General features: G+C 41.2%; 1 pseudogene; it reads left to right on the top strand.

Moving 5' to 3' along the window:
- The first annotated feature begins 2154 nt into the window (after nt 1-2154).
- The window catches only part of LOC112794940 (N-carbamoylputrescine amidase-like), a 64031-nt pseudogene continuing 60185 nt past the window's right edge, over nt 2155-6000 (top strand).

The following is a 6000-nucleotide window of genomic DNA, read 5'->3' as shown; positions in this document are numbered from 1 at the left end:
ACAGACTTTGTTATCTTGGAGATGGAAGATAATCACATCCATCCCATCATTCTTGGGAGACCATTCTTAGCCACAGCCAGGGCACTTATAGATGTGGAGTGAGGAGAACTAATATTGAGGATACATAATGAATAACTCACCTTCAATGTTTCAAACCCTCACAAGAAGCAGATCATGATAACAAAGAGTCAAGGGAAGAGCACAATAAGGAACTAATGGAAGAGACAAGCACGGGAGCATAAACACCACACCTGAGAACCCCTATGGTTGACAAGCAATGTGGTCAGAAGGAACAACAGCCAAGTGTAACCCAAGAGGAGCTAGACCCACCAGAGTCACATGAGACAAGCAACAAAACCATCCTAAAAGAAGGAACCACAAAGAGCAAAGTAATGTCAAGGGAAACAAGGAAAAAGGCACCAAGGGGATGGAGGAACAAGAAGATTCCTACAGAGGGTTTCTCTCCAGGAGATGAAGTGGTCTCTGCTTATCTTCCACCTATACCACCTCATCTCCCCACCATCCCATCTCAGCTGCCTCAAGTGTACACCATCAGCAAGATTCTTTCCTTAGAACATGTGGAGCTTCTTAACAAAGCCAATGGAGATAGATTCACTGCAAGAGGGGAAGATTTAAAGCACCACCAACCATCCTGACAAAGGCCAGACGTCAAGCTAATGACGTTAAAGAAGCGCTTCATAGGAGGCAACCCATGTTTTATATCCTTTCCTTTTAATCTTTGATAGTATTTAATAAAGCAAGGTTCATGAATTTTAAACCACCCTTGACAAGCACTTATAAGAACCTCTACATGCAGCATATAGTGAATGACAAGTTTGGTGTTCAAGGCACACTAAGAGAGCTTGAACACAATTCATATTATGTCAACCTTAGAGCCTTAATCAAAAAAATTTTTTTGCCACATGATCACAAACTAAGTTTGGTGTCACCAACGTTTTATGCATGAGCACTTGATTGGTCGGTTGGTTTGCATTCATGAATGGCTCTTAGTTAATCAAAAGCAAAAAAAAAGGGGGTGGCTAGCATCCAAAATTTTTTCTTCCCACCACAATTCAAACTAATCTCTCTTTTCTTTTGTCTTGCAAGGATATTGAAGGGAATGTTGGAAGAAATTGAAGGGACAACCAATTGAAGGGGGTTCGGACACTTCAATAACAGAACTACACACTTGTCCTCAAGGGGAGTACCTTGGGAAGTGTTGCCATACAATATTGGGAGTAGTATAACCTTGGAGACCGAACCAATCAATTCGTAAGGATGGTGATCCTTGTGCCCATCTAATGCTAAACCCCAACCGTCCACCATTGGATTTTTCTATCAATCCACACCCATCAAGTCTTATCATCCTCCTATATAACAACCCCCACTCTAAACCTTTCCATATACAACTATCCGTCTAATCCATCTCTCTCTTCTTTCTTTCGAAACACAATCCTCTAAGCTACACCATATGTAAACCCGATCGAATCCCATCATCAATCCATACCCCTCAATACCTTCACATACCAACTCCTACTCATGGCAACATCAAGCTCCAAGAGGTGAAAGGGGAAGGAACCGGTGGAGAGCATTCCTTTCGATGAAAAGAGATTCAAGACTGCCTTCCATGAGCTCCAATTTGAATGGCTAAAACACAAGAAAATACTGCCAGAGTTAACATTCCAGTTCAATGAGGATGAGTGCCCACAGATTAGAGAAAAGATTGAACAGAGGGGTTGGCAAAAGCTCACGAACCCAGAAACAAAGATAAATGCAAACCTAATCAAGGAGTTCTATGCCAATGTGGCCAGAGAAGACAATACCAGGGCTCCCACCTTCAAAAGCTATGTGAGAGGAACAGAGGTGGACTTCAGCCCCAATGCTATAACAAGGACTCTTCAGCTGAGATCGCCACATTTTGATGAGCTCAGTTATCAAGTAAGAATAAGTAATGGCCCCGACAATGATGAACTTGAAGAAATTGTGAATGATATGTGTGTTATAGGATCTGATTGGGAAAGGTACTCGGATAGAAGACCACGGTTCATTCGGAGAGGAGACCTCATCCTGGAAGCCAAGGGATGGTTTGAGCTCGTGAGGAGATCTATCCTCCCAGCTGCAAACAATTCTGAGATCAACATTGCTCGAGCTAATATGGTACATTGCTTAATAAAGGGTGAAGGCATCAATGTGCATGAAATTATAGCTAAGGGAATCCAAGATTTAGCTGAGAAGAATGATCTGAGTGCTAGACTTTGGTACCCCAGCACCATCCTTAGACTATGTATGAAAGCCAAGGTGGTATTCGAAGACAACAATCCAAAATGGGTAAATCCTGGGAGGTTAGTTACGCTCCAGCGTATAACCTATGTGGCACCCGCTCAACAACAAAGAAGGCCTCAAATAAGGAAGAGAACATCACAAGAAGAACCGCAACAAGAAGAACCTCACCAAGAAGAACCTCATCAAGAAGAATACCAGCAAGAAGAGTACTATGATCCAACTAACATAAACTTGAATCACATTCAAGGAGCCATTGAGGATCTAGCAAGGAGTTATATGGAGGGACAAGAACAACAACTACACATTCAATCCCAAAGGATGGATTGTCAAGAAGAACTGCTCTTTAATTGGATGAATCAACAAAGGGAGTGGCAGAAACAACAAATGGAGCAGCAACAGGAGCATTACTCCCAGCTCACCCAAGCCATCAATCAAGTAACTGAACGGCAAGAGCGTCAGGACAAGCACCTTCAAGAACTCAACCAACGTCAGTTGTCTCAGATGAAAGCATTCAATGAGTTCAGCGTGCTCAATAAAGGACAACAGCTACATCGGGAAGAGTTTAGCATAAACACTCAGGCCAAGTTGACTTATGTGGCTGGGCATATGCATAATTTGTACCCTGCTATCCAATATATGATGCAGTTCGCAAAGACCTAACGGAACAAGAGGAGGGGGAAGGTGAAACAACAGAAGGAAGCACTGAAGAAGAAGATGGAGGATGCTGGTTTCTGAAAAAAGCTAATCGGAAAGCGCAAGGGAAATGGGGATTCGAGCAATCAAGAAGGATCCTAAGACAAAGGAAACAAATGGACATAATCATTCCAATAAGTAAAAGGTGGTGGAGCTCCCTCTTCGTTTTATCTTTTTCAAGTTTCAAATAAGGAAAATCATGTATGAAATACAACATGCTTCCATAGTAGCTTAGGAACTTTTATTTTGCCTTTAAAATTTCATTGTTCAGGTCTAAGTGTGTTGGTCTAAGTCTCTAGCTTTCATATTCATCTTGCTTATATGTAGGCTTGTCCTTTTAAGTCAATTAAAAAGAAAATGTTATGAAAAACAAGAGTGGGTTTATCATGTGAAGTGAGTTCTTAAGTTTGTGATATGGTAATTAATTGGCTAAGTCGGTTCACCAACAAGGTAATTCGGCAATTATATGCTCTAAATCACATGCTTAGAATACATCCTATTGATACTAGCCAATTAACAAGATCCTAATAAGAAAAAGGGAAAGAACAATAAGAGTATGAAAAGGAAAGGAAAACAATAAGAAATAAGGCTAGGCACCAAGGGTTTGAATATTGAGGCATATGTCTGTGGTGTTCCTGTGCAAGGGATATGCTTGGATGAATAAGCTCTCAGGGGTGCCTTATCACTTGGTAACTTGGGTTAACTAACCCGGGATTATCAGCTGAAAGTCCACTATCAAGAGCAACCTTTGCTACAGAGCACTTAATAACCCAAAGAGGTGCTGGACACCAAGGTCTCAAGAAAGAAAAAAAAACAAACCATGTGCCTGTGGTGTGCATGTATGGGGGAAAGAGACTTGAGGGAGTAAAAAGAGTCGCCCTCTCACAAAGCACTTAGCCTAAAAAGAATGCAATAAACCCTGGAAAAGAGGGAAGGATCAATAAATAAGAAGTCTCAAAGGATGCAATCAAGCAAGTATTCAAGGGCATTATAAGGACCTGAAGACTAGTGAAGGAATAAACCCAAGTTGCTATGCATGAAACCCCATAAACCAAGAACTTGACTTCTATAACAATGGATTGTACATCTTGTTCTTTCATTCATTTTTTTTCTATGTTTCAGTACTTGCTTAGTGACAAGCAAGCTTTAAGTTTGGTATTTTGGAAATACATGTGGTATAATCAGTGACCATACTTCATCTCTTCCCATGAGCAATTAAATCAAGGAATTGGGCAATAGTTCAAGCTTAGAGAGATTGGGTTGCCAAGGAATTGGGACCCAATCACCTAAGATTGCCAAGGAGATCAATGAATGCATTAATTGAGGAAGAGATGAGAATGAAGTTGATCCGAAGGATGCAACATCTCCTAAGCCCAATGAATCCCCCATTTTTTATGTTACCCATTCTCTTTACTTTTTGCCATTTATCTTCATGCTCATTTCCCCAAATCCCCATTTAAGATTCATCAATTTACTTTCTACACTTTACTTTCCCGCTATTTAAATTTTCTGCAATTCTCAACTCAATTTCTATTAGCTCAACAAGCACATCTTTCCAACTAAAGTTGCTTGACCAATCAATCCCTGTGGGATTTGACCTTACTCTATTGTGAGTTTTTACTTGACGATAATTCAGTATACTTGCCGAAGGGAAATTTGTTGAGAGACAAGTTTTCGTGCATCAGTCATTCTGAAAAGCTTACCAGAGAAGCTTAAAGACCCCGGAAGCTTTATGATACCATGCACATTAGAGGGTACTTGTACCAAGACAGCTCTATGTGATCTAGGGGCAAGTATCAACCTGATACCTGCATCCACTATCAAAAAGCTTGGTTTGACTGAAAAAATCAAACCAACCCAGATATATCTCTAACTTGCTGATGGCTCTATTAAAATGCCATCAGGCATGATTGAGGACATGATTGTCAAGGTTGGGCCATTTGCCTTTTCCAGTGACTTTGTATTGCTGGAAATGGAGGAGCACAAGAGTGCAACTCTCATTCTAGGAAGACCTTTCCTAGCAACTGGACGAACTCTCATTGACGTCCAAAAAGGGGAAGTGACCCTGAGAGTAAATGAGGATGAGTTTAAGTTGAATGATGTCAAAGCTATGCAGCATCCAGACACTTCAAGAGACTGCATGAGCGTTGATATTATTGACTCCCTGGTGGAGGAGATCAATATGACTGATAGTCTTGAATCAGAGCAAGAGGATATCTTTAATGATGTTCAGCCTGATTTGGAGGAATCAAAAAAAATAGAAGAACATCTGATAACCCCTCATGAGGAGTAGAAGCCTCCTAAACCTAAGCTCAAACCACTACCACCAACCCTGAAATATGCATTTCTGGGAGAAGATGACACTTTTCCAGTGATCATAAGCTCTACTTTAGATCCACAGGAAGAGGAAGCACTAATTAAAGTGCTAAGGACACACAAGACAGCTCTTGGGTGGTCCATAAGTGACCTTAAGGGCATTAGCCCAGCTAGATGCATGCACAAGATCCTATTGGAGGATGATGCTAAGCCAATGGTTCAACCACAGAGACGGCTGAATCCAGCCATGAAGGAGGTGGTACAGAAAGAAGTCACTAAGTTATTGGAGGCTGGGATTATTTATACTATTTCTGATAGCCCCTGGGTGAGCCTTGTCCAAGTCGTCCCAAAGAAGGGAGGCATGACAGTGATTCATAATGAAAAGAACGAACTAGTTCCTACAAGAATAGTTACAGGATGGCGTATGTGTATTGACTATAGAAGGCTCAATACAGCCACCAGAAAGGATCATTTTCCTTTACCATTCATGGACCAGATGCTAGAGAGACTAGCAGGTCATGAATACTACTACTTTTTGGATGGCTATTCAGGTTACAACCAAATCGCAGTAGACCCTCAAGATCAAGAGAAAATAGCATTCACATGTCCATCTGGGGTATTCGCCTACAGAAGGATGCCATTTGGTCTGTGTAATGCACCTGCTACCTTTCAGAGATGCATGCTCTCTATCTTCTTTGATATGGTAGA

This window comes from Arachis hypogaea, chromosome 4 (assembly GCF_003086295.3).
Source record: "Arachis hypogaea cultivar Tifrunner chromosome 4, arahy.Tifrunner.gnm2.J5K5, whole genome shotgun sequence".
NCBI lineage: Eukaryota > Viridiplantae > Streptophyta > Magnoliopsida > Fabales > Fabaceae > Arachis > Arachis hypogaea.
The sequence above is the reverse complement of the archived record's forward strand: the minus strand, read 5'-3'. Positions and strand labels throughout refer to the sequence as shown.